Here is an 18015-nt window from a genome sequence, read left to right as displayed (position 1 = left end):
ATGGCGACTGTCCAGGGTGAACTTACTAAGAATTTCACTTCAGAGGAGGCGGCTCAGCACAATAAAATCTCCATTATAGGAACTGGAGCCGTTGGTGTGGCCTGTGCAACCAGCGTATTATTGAAAGTGAGTTATGTGTTCTCTGCCATAGGGTTAACGAAGTTTCCCTCCTTTGGATGTAAGGCTACTGCATATGGTTGTGCAGGTTGTATTCAGTTAAAGGGGTGAATGGGGGGCCCTATCCAGTCCCTGCTGGTTTAGTCCAGAGGTAAAGCTGCGCTTTTCTAATTGTTTCACCCAGAGCGGGCTGCTTTTTCTAGTTTTTATGATGGTATCCTATGTGTTAGAATGTTGACACCTTTCACTTCCGCTCATGTGATGACCGTATGAAGTGCCCCTTCGCTTGACTGGGAAACAGCTCACACACACACACACACTGAAGAAATAGATGGCAGAAAAGAAGTGTACAACCTGTCCGTTGTGGTGGGTGTCCTACTAGTACAATATAATAATCTTTTTCCTTTAAAAATCTCTCTCTTATTTCCTAGTCTCTATCTTTATTTCCCTTCTTCCTTATCCAAGTGGGGTTAGTTTTAGTGTTTAGTTCTTAGTATTGATGTGGCAGATAAAAGCTTCCAGTTAAATGGCTAGACACAGGACTAAAAAGATTCTGACCCCTTTCTAAGAACATTACCTTGGTTTGAATCCATAATGTTTTCGTAAATAATAATAAACTCTTGGAGCTATGCTTTGCTTTTATTAATGGAATATCTAAAATTTCCTTAAGCTACCTTTCTATAGCCTTTAATCCTGACATGATTATTGGATTTAAAGGATTGGCCCCGGGTTTCATCTAGATGACCTAAGTGTCCTTAAGGCACTAAGAACGTCAGCCTCTGTCAACTGCGGCTCCTAGCAATCATATGAATTCCCAGTGACTCATTTTGTCCTATCAACTATAATGCCTTTATCAGCAGTGTCGTCATTGCTAATGAAGAATACACGTACATGAAAACCAATACATTTGTTGTCAACATCAATAATAATGAAAACAATATACTTTATATATGTTATCTAATAAAATCCCAAAAAGTAATTATTAGGTCTGTTTTACGAAGGAGGAAAAAAGGCAGGTTGCATGAATAGATAAGTATAGACATAATATGTACAGAAAACCTTGAAGTAAAAGATTTATTTACTATCTTGCTTTGATAGGGATGGATTGGGCCCTATCCATAAAAAGAAAGTAATAGCCACAAGCTCCTAGAGCTTGAATTCTCTGATGCTGACAACTATAGCATTTGTATGTCTTAGAAAATGTGGTGCACAATACCCCTACAAAGTCCCAGGGTAAGGCTCACTTTAATCTCTTCCTCTCCTGGCCCTAGCCTTGGCAACTTCTTTCATTCAAGGAAGTGGTGATACTTTTTTTTTTTTTTAAGATTTATTTATTTATTTGAGAGCGAGAGAGTGTGTGAGAGTGTGAGCGGGGGGGGGGGGGGTGCAGAAGCAGAGGGAGAGAAAGAATCCCAACGCGGAGGTCAGAGCCCGACCCAGGGCTCCATCCCAGGACCCTGAGATCATGACCAGAGCCCAAATCAAGAGTGGGGTGCTCAACCAACTGAGCCACCCAGGTGCCCCAAGGAGGTGGTGATATCTTTTTTTTTTTTTTAAAGATTTTTTTTACTTGTCAGAGAGAGAGAGCACAAGCAGAGGGAGAAGCAGGCTCCCCGCGGAGCAGGGAGCCCGATGCGGGACTCGATCCCAGGACCCTAGGATCATGACCTGAGCCGAAGGCAGACGCCCAACGACTGAGCCACCCAGGCGTCCCAAGGTGGTGATATCTTAAATAGCTCCTTGCTGATAAGGAATAATTGTCAGTAGGAATTGTTTATTACTTTATCGGCAGAAATTTATGGTACAAACCTAGTAAAGAAATGGCAGTGTTTTTGAAAATTACTGAATTATACCACAATACATAAACTTTCACTACTATAATGTGATATCTATGAGGGCAGGAATCTTTATTCCATTTATTGCTGTATCCCAAGTCTAGAACCATGCCTAGTGTAATAGATAGTAGTTGAATGAAAGAATAAAAGCCAAATGCATGTTAAGAGGGAGAAAGTACTGGATAGCAAATGCAGAGAGTGGATATTCTACCCACCTTCATTTTTATAAATATGGAAAGTGTCCAGAGAGATTGAGTTAAAATACTTTTTTATAGACTTATTTTTTAGACCTTATTTTTTTAATAACAGTTTTAGATTTACAGAAAAATTGAAAAGATAAGTACAGAGTTCTGTCTTTACCTCACATCCAGTTATTTACATCATATGGTATATTTGTCATAATTAATGAGCCAACATCTGTACGTTATCATTAACTAAAATCCATACATTACCCAGATTTCCTTAATTTTTACCTAATGCCCTTTTTTTCTGTTCCAGGATCCCATCAGGCATACCACATTACACCTAGTCATCGTGTCTCCTTAGCCTCCTCTAGACTGACTGTTTCTTAGATTTTGTTTTTGATGACTGGCAGTTTTGAGGATTACTAGTCAGGTATTTTGTAGAATGCCCCTCTATTGGAATTTGGTATTTTTCTCATGGTTAGATGGGTTATGGATTTTTGGGAGGAAGACACAGATTTAAAGTGACATTTTCATCACATCATAACCAGAGTACATACTGTAAACATGATTTATCATGGTTGATGTTGACCTCAGTCACCTGGCTGAGTTACTCTTTTTTACCCCTTTCCATACTATGCTCTTTGGAAGGAAGTCTCTATGTACAGCCCACACTTAAAGAGGTAGGGAGTTATGCTTCCTCTGAGAGTGGAATGTCTACATAAATTATCTGGAATTCTGCATGGGAGATTTGTTTCTTCCACCCTATTAATTCATTTGTAAATATTAGTATGGATTCATGGATTTTATATTTTGGGTTATAATCCAGTATGTCTTCGTTGATTTTGTTTCTCAAATTGTTCCATCTTTGGCCACTGGAAGCTTATTCAGTTGACTACTGTGTGCCTTTGACATACCCCATCGACATAGGCTTTTGTTTTGTTTTGAGCACTTCCTTACTTTTTGGCACTATGTTTCAGCTTCTTCATCTTGTATATTTTCTGCTCCAGGGCCAAATCAACCTTTTTTCCAAGGATCCCTAGTTCCTGTTACTGGAGAATGGTACTATATAAACCAAGATCTGGGTGCTGAGCGTGCTCATTGTTACTGGGGTAACAGTACATTTTAAAAATTAGCTTTTCAAAGATAATTTTATCAATACTATATAAATCCTGCTATATACTACTACAATCACTGAATAATTTAGAGTATTCAGAAAGCATTGGCATCTCATTAAGCAACAGCATTTCCTTCGTGATAGAGTTTAGACTTCTAAGCTAATCAATTATGATGTAGTTTAAAATTTAAAGTGCTTGACTTTGGATTTCTATTAATTAGAATAAAGTAAAATATCCAACAATATAAGTTGGACATATGCTTAAATTGTAGATGCTTGATTATTTATTTCTAAGTACTAGAACAGTCATTTTTTTCAGTGAAAATTTTAGTTATTTAAAATTCATAAAAATTTGTAGTTATTTAAAACATTTTTTCAAAAAATAATACATTCACAGGATTACAAAATAAAAGTAATAAAAACAGATATACCTGGCGAAGTATATATTTCATCTAGTTTCCATCCAGCCTTTCCTCCAGTGTCTGCTATAGGCACCCATTTAAATTAGTTTCTTGTGTATCTTCAAGTGTTTCTTTTGCAAATACAAATATGTTATTTTCCCTCCTTTCTTACGTAGCATGCTAGAAATAATAGTACTGATTAATTTTTGCAGGTAATATTGCCCGATTATAGAGCTATAAAATTTTAGAGTTGGAAGGGGCCTTATATTTTAATCCATTTATTTAAAAAACTTATTGAGCTCCTATGTGCTAGGTTGGTGCGAAGCATCACAGTGGAGATGAATAAACACTTCCTATTCTCAAGGAGCTCATAGTCTGATGAGAAATTCCTTCTACAGAATCCCTGCTTGGTCACTGTGCAGCCTCAGCTTAAAGAGGTGTTCACTATCTTCAGAGACTCTTCTGTTTATTACACAATTTCTGTTGTTTTTCTAAGTGTGAACTGAAACTTCCTTGTATCTCTTCTGGTTTGGACTTTTAGATCATGAAATGTTGAACATACTATGTCTCCTTTTGAGTCTAATAACTCATAAGGTACACATAGATTGACGGTATAAGAATTTTCTTTCATTCTGCACTTAATTAAGAGGCTTACTCCCTCCCCCTGCTTTTGACTAATTTCTTTTAGTGTTTGAGTGATGAACTTGCCTTTGTGGATGTTGATGAAGGCAAATTGACTGGTGAGACAATGGATCTTCAACATGGCAGCCCTTTCATGAAAATGCCAAACTTTGTTTCTAGCAAAGATTAATGTCATAGTTAAGTACTATAATTATTCTAATGCTACATGAATAAATAAGAAAATCATATCTTTATCTCCCTTTATGAAGACTTCCTCAGTTCTTTTTTTTTTTTTTTTTAAGATTTATTTATTTGAGAGAGAGAGAGCACACACCTGCGTCCAAGCGTGAGCAGGGGGAGGGATTGAGGGAGAGGGGGGAGAGAGAATTTCAAGCCGTCTCCTTGCTGAGCATGGAGCCTGACATGGAGCTTGACCTCACAACCCTGAGATCAGGACCTGAGCCAAAATCAAGAGTCGGACGCTTAACCAACTGAGGCACCCAGGTGCCTCTTCCTCAGTTCTTACAAAGTTGGTTGCTCCCTGTACACTCATAACATCTTGTTCAGATTTCATTAGGTTTTACTTCCATTTGTTTTCAGGGTTTCCTACAGCACCAGACTCATTTCCTGTGAGCAGCGGTAATAGTAGTTATCGTAACAGTTATCGTTAATCGATTGTCTGTTTTGTGCCAGACACTGTGCCAGAGCTAAGCACTTTATGTGTATTATTTAATCCTTAGCACAACTCTATGAGGTTTTACAGATGATGCATCTGTGAACTGAAGTTAAGTGGAGTAAGGATTTGAACTCAGTTCTATTTGACTCAAAAGCCTAAGTTCTTTCTTTTTTTTTTTTTAAGGATTTTATTTATCTGAGAGAGAGTGAGTGAGCACAAGTGGGGAGAGGGGCAAAGGGAGAGGGGGAAGCAGACTCCCACCCGAGCAGGGAGCCCGATGTGGGGCTCGATGTGGGGCCCAATCCCAGGACTCTGGGATCATGACCTGAGGCAGACGATTAACAGACTGAGGCAGATGATTAACTTGACTGAGCCACCCAGGCACCCCAGTTAGGAGGTTTTTAAAAAATGTACAAGGAAAACTTCAATAAGTTTAGTAAAACTTAATGACATTTCCTGAATCTAAAAGAGTGCTTTGGGCATAGTAGATCTAAAAAAACCCCACTCTTTAGTAAACACAGTGTGGTGACTGAGCCTAACAGGAAAGGTGTACTTAAATGTCAGATGTTTTCTTCCATAATATATTTTCTATTCAAATCTTTCCCCAGATTACCTTGTCACTGCAAACTCCAACATAGTGATTATCAAGCAGGTGCGTGCCAGATAAAAGGAGAAACACCTTGATTTAGTCCAGCAAAATGTGTCCATGTTTAAATTAATTATTCCCAGTATTATCCAATATAGTCCATGCTGCAAACTGATTTTTTGTTTCCAGTCCATGTCAGCTTTGTTTTGATTGTTCACTGAAGAATTTTTATGGGGGTGGGTTTAGTAACTTGGTAGAAAAAAAAATTTTTTTTAAAGATACTTATTTTTTTGGGGAGAGGGAGAATCCTGGAGCAGACTTCCCACTGAGCATGAAACCTGACTCATAGCTGGATCCCAGGACCCTGAGATCATGACCTGAGCAGAAATAAAGAGTCAGCTGCTTAACTGACTGAGCCACCCAGGGGCCTGGAGAAAAATATTTAAATTCTAAACTGATGTAATAACCAGAATGTGTTCTGATTTTGTTAAAGTAACGTATTCTGCACAGTTGTAATCAATGTGTATTACTATAATGAAGATTTCCTTAAACACTAGCACATATGAAAGCATAATTTGTTTAATCATATGACTTTTGAAGTTTACATTCTAAAGGTTTTCATATCTGAGCTGTTTTCCAGATTATTGAGGGTGCAGAAGTGAAAGTAGCACTCTAGTTTACTGCCTGACTTTCCAGAATTGTACAACTCCTCACTGGTGCATGAATAAAGTGGACAAATTCAAGATATATTTTGGAGATCAAATTTGCAGGACTGCTGATTGTATGTAGTGAGGGACAGGAAGGAATAAAAAAATTACTTCTAGATTTTTTTTTCCTTGAGCAACTAATTGGATGGTGGCTCCATTTACCCGGGTTGGATGCTCTCAAGGGGTGGGAGTCAGTGAGGGAAGTAGGAGAGGTTGTTGGGTTTAGGGGAGAAAAATCAAGACTTCCAATTGAGACATTTTAAATTCCAGATATCTGAAGACATTCAGGAAGAAATATCAAACAGGTAGCTGAGTCTGGAGCTCAGAAATCTGGGCTGGGATATTCAGTCAAATTACTGTATTTTAAAGTCATTTGGAATAGGTTTTGTCTGCAGGTAGGACAAAACTGAGTACATGATTACATTTATTCATTTCAATTTTGATATCGAGGAACTGCTATTAAAGATTTTATTTATTTGAGAGAGCAAGAGCATGAGAGAGCATTTACAAGCAGGGGGAGGTGCAGAGGAAGAGGGAGAAGCAGATTCCCCGCCGAGCAGGGAGCCCGATGCGGGGCTCAATCCTAGGACCCCGGGATCATGACCTGAGCCAAAGCAGACGCTTAACTGACTGAACCACCAAGGTGCCCCAAGGAACTGCTATTTAAATTTTGATATTTTTTTGTTTGATAATTTTATTAAATATTTACATGGCTACAAGAAGTCTAGCTTCTATCTCTGTCCTCTTCCCTTTAGCCTCCATTTTTAAATAAGTAGCTGTTGAAAATTTTTGTTTATAAAACGCTTTTTGTTTCTATGTACACTTCTCTCTATCCTTTTTTTTTTTTTTTTTTTTTTTACATACTCTCCACACCCAATGTGGAGCTCGAACACACAACCTCAAGATAAAGAGTTGCACGCTCCTCCAACTGAGCCAGCTAGGAGCCCCTCGTCCTCTTCTTTAATAACATATCATGAAGATCACTCCATACTATTTAGACACGTGTCAATTACTGTGGCTTTGTGGTAAGTTTTGAAATTAGGAGGTGTTAACTCCTCCAACTTTGTTCTTTTCAAGACTGTTTTGGCTTTTCTGAATCCTTTGCATTTCCACATGAATTTTAGAACCAGCTTGTCAATGTCTGCAAAAAACCCTGCAGAGATTTTGATAAAGAGTACAATGAATTTGTAGACTGGTTTTGGTAGTATTTCCATCTTGACAATACTAAGTCTTCCCACTGATGTCCGTGGGATGTCTTCTCATTTATTTATTTAGGACTTCTCTAATTTCAGCAATGTTTATAGTTTTCAGTCTACAAATCTTCCACTTTTTTAGATTTTTAGATTAGTAGATTTAAGATAGTAGTTTCTTAGAATTTTCTGTATACAAGATCATGTCTGTGAATATAGCTTTATTTTTCCCTTCTACTCTGAATGGCTTTTCTTTCTTTTTTGCATAATTGCCTTGGCTAAAACCTTTAATACAGTATTGCATAAAAGTGGTGAGAGTGGGCATCCTTACCTTAGTTCCCAATTTAAGGATAATGTTAACTGTATGTTTTTCTTTTTTTTTTTTTTTAAAGATTTTATTTATTTATTTGAGAGAGAGAGAATGAGAGACAGAGAGCACGAGAGGGAAGAGGGCAGAGGGAGAAGCAGACCCCCCGCCGAGCAGGGAGCCCGATGCGGGACTCGATCCCGGGACTCCAGGATCATGACCTGAGCCGAAGGCAGTCGCTTAACCAACTGAGCCACCCAGGCGCCCCAACTGTATGTTTTTCATAGATGCTCTTTATTATATTAGGGACATTCCCTTCTATTCCTAGTTTGTTGAGGGTTTTTACCATGAATGGGTGTTGGATTTTGTCAAATGCTTTTTTTTTTTTTTTTTTTTTAAAGATTTAATTTACTTACTTGAGAGAGAACGAGCTGGGGGTGTGGAGGGGCAGAAGGAGAGGGAGAAGCAGATTCCCCGCTGAGCAGGGAGCCTGACCCAGGGCTCGATCCCAGGACCCTGGCTGCCAAAGGCAGATGCTTAACCTATTGAGCTACCCAGATGCCCCTGTCAAATGCTTTTTGTCTCTTGAGACACTCTTTTTTTGTTTTTACTTTATTAATGGGTTACACCAATTGGTTTTTGGATGTCAAGCCAATTCTGGGATAAATCTCCCTAGTCCTTATGTATAATCTATTTTAATGCTGTTGGATTTAGTTTGCTAACATTTTGTTGAGGATGTTCATATTTATATTCTTGAGGGAAAATGTTTTTCCAGAGGGGTCTTTGTCTACCTTTGGGTAATAATGTCCTCATAGAATGAGTAGTGAAGTGTGCCTTCTTCCATTCTGGAAGAGTTTGTGAAGGACTGGTATTGTTTGAATGTTTAGTAGAATTCCCTAGTGAAGCCTTTGCTTTTGGGAAGATTTCCCAATTACTGATTTCATCTCTCTTTCTTGTATGTCTATTCAGATTTTCTATTTGAGTAGTTTTAGTAGTTTCTGTCTTTCCAGGAATTTACCTATTTATGTAAATTATCTAATTTGTTGGCTCATAGTTCATATTATTCCCATATTATCTTATTTCTCTGAAGTCGATAGTGATGATCCCCTCTTTCATTCCTGATTTTAGTAATTTGATTCCTTCTCTTCTTTTTCTTGGACAATCTAGCTTGGCCAGACTAGGCTTTTCAATTTTGTTGATCTTCTCAAAGAACCCATTTGTGATGTCATTAATTTTCTCTATTGACTTTCTATTTTGCTTCATTTTTATTTGCATCCTAATCTTCATTATCTTTTCTTCTCCTTCCTTTGGGTTTAGTGTGCTCTTCTTTTTCTTATTTTTTAAGATAGAAGGTTAGGTTATTGATTTGAAATCTTTTTTGTTTTGTAGTGGGCATTTATGGGTATTGATTTTCCTTTAAGCTCAGAGAAGCTGCATCTCATAAATTTTGGTATATAGTGTTTTTGTTTCTTTTGTCTCAAGTATTTTTAAATTTCTCTTAAGATATTTTTTTCTCTTTTGAGGAGCAAGAGCCAAGTTTTTGATTTCTTTTCTTGCATCCAAAGTACTCCTTGATGACATCGTTGGCCTGAGATTCTATGCCATAGTCCTTAACCACCACACAACAGCAACCAGTCACTTTATAGGGTTTTCCCTCTGTCAGTTTTACAGATGCCTACTCATTCCCCTAGTTTCTCATTGTTGTCAAACCTCAATTAGGTTAATTTGGTGCTCAGCACAAAGGAGCTTCACCAACTTGACATACATAAGGCTCATCACATTTGGATGAAACACACAAAGATGGGCTTGGTGCTTCTCTAAGGCTTTTGCATCTTCATTAATTCCACATGCTAGGCCATTGTGGATGAGGGCGTCTTCAGCACCTCTGGTGAAGCCGTAGGAATGTCCACTACATCTCTGGCAGCAATGCCTTCCTGGGCCATGGCGGTAGGTTATGGGACATGGCACCCGAGCCTCTGCCTCTGTGTAACTTGGCAGTGGGAGGAAGAGTCTCTTCAGATTTTGTTTTGAACCACTTGTTACTTAAGGGGAACGTGTTATTTTTCAAATACTTGTGAATTTTTCTGATTTCCTTATGTTGTTGATTTCAAATGTCTGTTCTGGTATAAGAATATACTTTGTATTTCAACTCTCTTAAATTTGTTGAAATTTATTTTGTGGCCTAGCATGGACAAGATTTCATGTGCCCTTGAGAATGTATATTCTGCTGTTGCGGTTCTGTGTAACTTAGTTCTAACTGGTTGGTAGTATTTGGTTGTTCAGGTCTTCTGTGTCCTTGCTGATTACCTGAGTAGTTCTATCCATAATCAAGAGTGGGGTGTTGAAGTTTTCAGTTTTTGTTATTGAATCGTTTACTTTTCCCTTTGGTTTTGTCAGTTTTGCTTTATGTATTTTAGGGGCCTATGTTTATAACTGTTATAACTTACTGATGAATTACTTTCTATCATTTAAAAATATCCCTCTTTGTTTCTAGTAACTTCAAAAAAATGTGTCTGACATTAATAGAACTACTCAGACTCACATTTGTATGGTGTATAATTTTCCATCTTTTTACTTTCAACCTATTTATAGTTTTATTTTTATTCCAGTGTAGTTAACAGTGTTAGATTTGTTTCATATGCTATTTGTATCTTTAAATTTACAATGTGACTCTTCTACAGAGCAATATAATTAGATCTTGTTTTATTCAGTTTGAAAAACTCTCTTTTGAATGGATTATTTATTCACATTGAATATTTTTATTGATATGTTTGGATTTATTTTGGCCATTTTTCTCTTTGTTTTCTATATGTCTTATATCTTCTTTTGTTCCTCAGTTTCTCCTTTACTGACTTTTTTGCATTAAGGGGATATTTTCTGAAGCACCATTTTAATTCCTTTATTTGTTTTTAACTATGGTTTTTGAGGGTTTTTGTTTTTTAGTGGTTGCTCTTGGGGTTACAATATACAGCTCAACATGCCATGATCTACTTCACATTTTTGCACATTTAATTCCAACGAAATATAGAAACTTTGCTCCATTCTAGTATCAGCCCCTCACTGACTTTTGTGCTATTATTTTATATATTATGTTTATATAACAAAATCAACAATACAGTGTTACAGTTATTGCTTTATATATATAATCTTGTGTCTTTTGTAGAAGCTAAGAGAAGAAAATATACATTTATTAAGTTTTTTATATTAACCTTAATTTTTCATTTCTGGTATTCTTTATTCATCTAGATTTGAGTTATTGTCTGGTGTCACTTCCTTGCTCTACTCTAGCTTCTTTCTCTTCTCCCTCCTCTGGGTTGTTATTGTCAAATACCTTTTCTCTCTATATCTTGTAGGCCCAATAATTAAATTTTATAGATAATTGTTTTATGCAGTTTTAAATAAGGGGGTGTGTGTACACACACATTTTTATATATAAATTGTATTTATTTATAATTGTTTTATATATGATATATATTATAAAATTATGTACATATAAATTATAGTTTTGTTTTTGTTTTTACAGTTGCCACATATCACTATTACCGTACTCTTTATTTCTTCATTTCAATTCGAGTTGCTGCCTGGTATCACTTCCTTTAAGCCTGAATAACTTCCTTTAGTATTTCTTGTAGGGCAGAAGTACTAGCAGTGAATTCTCTTTATTCGGGAATGTCTCTATTTTGCCTTCATTTTTGGAAATATAGATTTACTAGGTCGAGAATTCTTGGTGGAGTTTCTCTTACAGCACTGTGAATGTCATTCAGCTGTCTTCCAGCCTCCACTGCTCCAGATGAGAAGTCAGCCGTTGACTTATTTTGGGTCCCTTGTATGCAGCAAGTCTGGTTTCTCTTGCTATCTCCAGTATTTCTCTTTGGCTTTTGACAGTTTGACTATAATGTGTCTAAGTGAGAATCTCAGTTTCTCTTACTTGGAGTTCCGGAAGTATCTGCATTTATCTGTGCAGATAAATGTTTTATCAATTTGGGAAGTTTCAGCCGTTATTTCTTCAAATAACTGTTGTGCTTCTTACTCTCCTCTTTCTGGTATTACTGTAATGCATATGTTGGTGTGTTTAATGGTGTCTCACATGTCTCTGTTCTTTAATTTCAGTAGTTCATGCATTATCAAACATTTTCTCTTAGATAATTGTACCACCTCCAAATAAAGACTTGTTTATTCTTAAGACCTTTATCTTTTTCCTGCCCTATTGCATTAGCTAAGAGGATCTCCAGTACAGTGTTAAATGGAAACACTGGTAGTGGTATCCTTGTCTTGTTCCTGACTTTTTTTTTTTTTTTTAAGATTTTATTTATTTACTTGACAGCGAGCACAAGCAGGGAGAGTGGCAGGCAGAGGGAGAGGGAGAAGCAGGCTCCTCGCAGAGCAAGGGAAGCCTGATGTGGGACTCAATCCGTGGACCCCGGGATCATGACCTGGCTGAAGGCAGTCGCTTAAGCAACTAGGCCACTCAGGTGCCCTTGTTCCTGACTTTTAATGAAAATGCTAATTTTTCTTCATTATGTATAATGTTTGTTTTGGATTTTCATAGATACCTTTTTGAGGTTAAGGAAGTTTCCTGCTTTTCCTAGGTTGTTGAGTTTTATTTTTTTATTTTTATTTATTTTTTAAAAGATTTTATTTATTCATTTATTTGAGAGAGTGAGAAAGAAAGAGAGAGCACATGAGAAGGGGGAAGGTCAGAGGGAGAAGCAGACTCCCTACCGAGCAGGGAGCCCGACGCGGGACTCAATCCCGGGACTCCAGGATCATGACCTGAGCCGAAGGCAGTCGCTTAACCAACTGAGCCACCCAGGCGCCCTGAGTTTTATTTTTTTAAACCCTAAATGGGCTTGGAATTTCATAATTTTTTTCTACAATTCAAATAATCATATATGTCTTTTCCTTTAAATCTCATGTGGTATATTAATAGATTTTCTGATACTGAACTGTCTTTGCACTTTTGGGGTAAACTCTACTTGGTCATAAAGTATTTTCAAAGACCCCACTTAATTATATTTGTTAATATTTTATTTAGTACTTGTTGGCATCTATGTAAATAAGTGATATGGGTTTATTATTTTTCTTGTGGTCTTCGCTTAATTTTAGTATCAGGGTTTTACTATTCCTACCAAAATCTTTTTGTTATCAAATAAAAAACAGGTTGCATGAGAGAAGAATGAACTGTTCCTTGAAGTTTTGATACAACTCATCTGTAAAACAATTTGAAATGGTGTGGGGATAGATTTTGAATAGTTCATTAATGTATATTTGTTTATTCAGATTTTCCATTTCTTAAGTCATTTTAGGAAGTTTTCTAGACTTGATCATTTCATCTAAGTTTTTAAATGTACTGGCATGTATTTCATATTTTATGAGAAGTTGTATCCCCCTCTCCCCCCCACCGCAATCATGCCTCCCAGCCTCAAGGTCGTATCTTACGACTTTTTGAACTTCTCTGTGGTTACTTCTGTATCCTAATATTATTTGTTTGCGACATTGCCCTTTAACCTCCTAGTTTTGCTAAATATTTTTGTAATTTTAAGTTCTCCTCTCCCCGGCAACTAGCTTTCTATTTTATCGATATAGTTTTTTTTTTTCATCCTAGTATAGTCTGTTCTTTACATCCTTTTAAACTTTATGATTAATAACTCCTGTCATTGATTTTATTTTTGTTTTAAAGAGGCATTTGAGAATATAAATTTACCAGTAGGTACTTTTTTGGGAGGTATCTGTGGTATTTTTATTGTTCCTTTTAGGGTTAACATCAGCTCTTTGAAATCTAGTAAGGCTTAGTTTGGAATCTAGTTAATTATAAATGTTCCTTATGTATTTAAGGGAAAAAACATCTTTATTGGGCATGATGATTTTTCTATATTCTATATAAATATTGTTAATTGTTTGCTTTTACTAAGTTATTACTAATTTCTACTGATTTTTAATTATTACTGACTTGGGTATATTAAAAATTTCCACTGATTATGAATCAGATTCACCTTGGAATTCCCAATTTTTCTCCATATATTCTGAGGCCATTTTATTGGTTGCTTCTGAGTTCATGATTATTATATGTTGTTGGATTGTTTCATATACTATGTAGTATCTCTATCCCTATTGCTTTTTTGTTGAAAATTCCATTTTTGCTATTACCACATCTACACTGACCTTCTTTTGGCTTATAGTTACCACTTTTTAAATTCAATAAGAAAAAAATTCTGATAAAGCTAATATTTTAAAATAGTTCACACATCCTGGGCGCCTGGGTGGCTCAGTTGGTTAAGTGACTGCCTTCGGCTCAGGTCATGATCCTGGAGTCCCGGGATCGAGTCCCGCATCGGGCTCCCTGCTCAGCAGGGAGTCTGCTTCTCCCTCTGACCCTCTTCCCTCTTATGCTGTCGGTCTCTCATTCTCTTTCTCGCTAATAAATAAAATCTTAAAAAAAAAAAATTTTAAATAGTTCACACATTCAAACCATCAGGCTATACCAAAAATTTTTCCTTTGCCTACTGGGACTAAGGCCTGATTATGTTTTGCTCAACAATGATATTCTAAGATCTATGCTTGTTTCCGTTCCCACCTTATCTGAGCTTTTTGCTTTAAATGGGTTATTCTCTGAGAAAAGTATCATTTAAAAGACTTGATAAGGGAGCATTCGTTTACTTTAATTTTTTTTTTAAGAGGGGGAGAGAGGGGAGGGGCAGAGGGAGCCAGAGACAGAGAATCTCAAGCGGGCAACACGCCCAGTGTAGAGCCTGACCTGGGGCTCGATTCCATGAACCTGAGATCATGACCTGAGCTGGAATCAAGAGTCAGACGCTGGGGCGCCTGGGTGGCTCAGTCAGTTAAGCGTCTGCCTCTGGCTCAGGTCGTGAACTCAGGGTCCTGGGATCTAGCCCCACGTCGGGCTCCTTGCTCAGCGGGGAGCCTGCTTCTCCCTCTCCCTCTGCCTGCCGCTCTCCCTGCTTGTGCTGTCAAATAAATCTTTAAAAAAAAAAGAGGAGTCAGATGCCTAACCGACTGAGCCACGTAGGCACCCGTTTCTCAAAATTTTTTATGGAGTGAACCTACTACTGTGTTTTGCACAAAGACTATGCAAGATAGCAACAAAAAGGTTTTTCATTATTAATTTTTTTTTAAGATTTTATTTATTTATTCATGAGAGGCAGAGAGCAAGAGAGAGAGAGAGAGGCAGAGGGAGAAGCAGGCTCCCAAGGAGCGAGGAGCCCGACGTGAGACTCGATCCCAGGACCCTGGGATCATGACCTAAGCCGAAGGCAGACGCTTAACCATCTCAGCCACCCAGGCGCCCTCATAATTTATTTCTATTGGGTAGATATTGTTGGAATTGTGGTATAGTTGGAGTTGATAAAGAACCATGTTTTTTTTTCTCCCATAAAACATCAGATTTACCAGTTTTAGATAAACCTAAAAAATGTATCCTGTTAGATAAAAACATTTTCTGACAACTTATTTTCTGACAAGAACTTTTTCTTCTCAGTGGATATCTTAACCTACATAGCCTGGAAGTTGAGTGCATTTCCCAAACACCATGTTATTGGTAGTGGCTGTAATCTGGACACTGCCTGTTTCCGTTTCTTGGGCAGAGGCTTGGTATCCATTCTGAAAGCTGTCATGGGTTGGTCCTGGGAAGCATGGAGACTCGAGCGGTAAGCCTAAAAGCACCACTGAACTGTTCATTCTCTGAAATATATTTAGACTTTTTTTTAGACGTTATTGACCATACAGAGATTTCATCATAAAGTAAAATAGCTCCTGAGTGGGGGGGAAAAAGGACTTATTCCCCTCTAGACCTTTTAATAGTGGATTTAAGCACATTTTAATAATCTACCAGAAAACCTCAGATTTGAAAAAAGTGAGAATGTTACTATAATCAAAAGACTTTCTTAATGCAGCACTAAGTAACATGATATAGTTTATATTTAATTTGGGACACTCTAGAAAGTTCAGTACTGTAATCCAAGTAACAAAATTAAAAAAATATATTTATTTTAGAGCGAGAGTGAGAGCTTGAGCACAGGAGGAAAGGGCAGAGGGAGGGGGAGAAAGCGGACCCTGTGCTGAGTGCAGAGCCCGACGCAGGGCTCGATCTCACGACCCTGGGATCACTACCCGAGCTGAAATCAAGAGTTGGACACTCAACCGATTGTGCCACCCAGGCGCCCCACGAATTCTTTATATTAGCTGGAGAACATTATAGGGAAGAGGACAGGTGCTATGGTGATGGTAGTCCTTTTTTCCTTAGTTTTTCCTAAGAACCCTTGAAATCCATTCATATAAAGGTTTATACTTATCTGTAGTTGAAAGTTTAAAACTGTCACTTTCTTGTGTGGAGAATCTCTGCCAAGAGGATAGAATTATGGGCCCTATGCCTGGGGAGATCTTAGTTTAGCATATTTGGGGCAGGACTTAGACATCTGAATTTTTTGTTCTGTTGAACATTCCTATTTGAAAGACAGCACAATTATAACAGTTTTGCTAAAGCTTAAAAAAATGCTGTTATATAATACCGTGTAATAAAAAGATTTTTTGGTGTCTTTTTCTTGGTTCCTGTGTGGAGTGGAGTGAACATTGCTGGGGTCTCTCTGAAGGACCTGAACTTAGATATAGGAACTGATAAAGATCCTGAGCAGTGGGGAAACGTCCACAGAGAAGTAGTTGCCAGGTAGTATGTTCATTTTGCATTTTCAGTCCCTGGAAGTTAGATGTGAGCCTGAGTTCTGCCAGGGGGATGAGATTAGCTCAGCTCCATTAAGTATACATTGTTTTATTTCCCACACTTTTCATTAGCTCACCAGTCAGGGACTGAGTCTGTCTCACTCCTTGCTGAGCCTAACCCTAAACACAGCAGGCACTCACTTGCTGACTGACAATATAGTCTTTGTTAATGGTAAAATTGATTTCATATTAATTTCTGTATCTCTGTACTTACCCTCATGACTGTTTACCTTAAATAACCAACTGATGTAAGAAATTTCTAGGGGACATTATTGATGGAAACATTTCAGTTTTGTGGCATTGTCCAGATAAGCTGCCACAAAATAGATGTTCAGTGACAATTATTTCTTCAAAGTTAACTTAGGTTCATGATTTCTTCGAACTCCACAGTGGCTATGAGACGACTCCTTTCTTGGGGCTGTTTACCTATCTGTAGCTGATTTAATGGAAAGTATTTTGAAGAATCTTAGGAGACCACCATAAGTAAGGTAAGATGTTCATGTTTGAAAAATCATTTAACATTAACATAAAATAGGGGTAAAAGAGCATTTGTGAAGAACAATTTTTGAGGTTGATCTTTTTCAAGCATCTCTCCTCCAAAAGTCTAGTCTTTGCTGCTGCTGAAGAGACAGAGAAAGGTGTGGTGTTGGTGGTAGAGGGACTTATCTTTGTAGACCTTTGTCCTGGTATTTATTACATTCAATTGCATAAAAGTAAGTTTTTTTGCATGTTTAACTCTACAAATATCTGCTAACATTGGGAACCACTGTGGGTAGGTCTTGCTCCATTTGAGTTGTTTTCTAAGATTTTCAATTATGTCCAATGGAAGGACCTAACAAAGAAGCACTAGTTAACAAAAGTATTAGCAGTTAGTCTCCTGGAGAAGGGGAAGTTGAGGCCTGGGTAAGACTCCCCTGCTAGTCTGAATGTGACAGGCTAAAGCAAAATGGAATCAAGTCGTTGGGAATAAAGTAATAGGAATTTTGAAGTGATTCCCCGATAGGAAGTGATCTGGGGTAAGGAGATAGGAAAAGGAGAGTGGTTCCCAGCAAACATGGCCCCATGTGGAAAGATGGCTGGTGAATCTGAACAATATGTCTAACCATCTGTTTTATATTGTTCTCTGTCCTGTTGGTCTATTTTTCTGCCATAATTCATACCACAAAGCTGTGAAATACTCATTCACTCAGCAACTGTTGTTTTTCATGTTGCAGACCTGTGTAGGAAGGAAGGGAAGGAAAGGAAGGAAGAACGGAAGAAATAATTATTAAGCCTTTACTTTCAGGGCCTCTATGGACTAAAAGAAGTATTCCTTAGTGTTCCTTGTGTCCTCGGAGAGAATGGCATTACAGATCTCATGAAGGTAAAGCTGATCCCTGAAGAGGAGGCTCGTTTGAAAAAGAGTGCAGAAACTCTGGGAAATTCAGAAGGGGCTCAAGCTTTAAAGTTGCTTAAAGCTTCCATTCTGAAGTTAAGGAAGGAGAGAGAGTAGTTACAGGATTAGATATGTCAAAATCTTGACTAAACTTGAATTCCTAAAAGT

At 37.6% G+C, this 18015-nt stretch overlaps 1 pseudogene; it reads left to right on the top strand.

The window, feature by feature from the left end:
* Window positions 1-17917, top strand: LOC110576607 (annotated as a pseudogene).
* The last annotated feature ends 98 nt before the right edge of the window (window positions 17918-18015 follow it).

The sequence above is a fragment of the Neomonachus schauinslandi genome, chromosome 11 (assembly GCF_002201575.2).
Source record: "Neomonachus schauinslandi chromosome 11, ASM220157v2, whole genome shotgun sequence".
NCBI lineage: Eukaryota > Metazoa > Chordata > Mammalia > Carnivora > Phocidae > Neomonachus > Neomonachus schauinslandi.
Note: the sequence above shows the minus strand (reverse complement) of the source record. Positions and strands in the feature narration are given on the sequence as shown.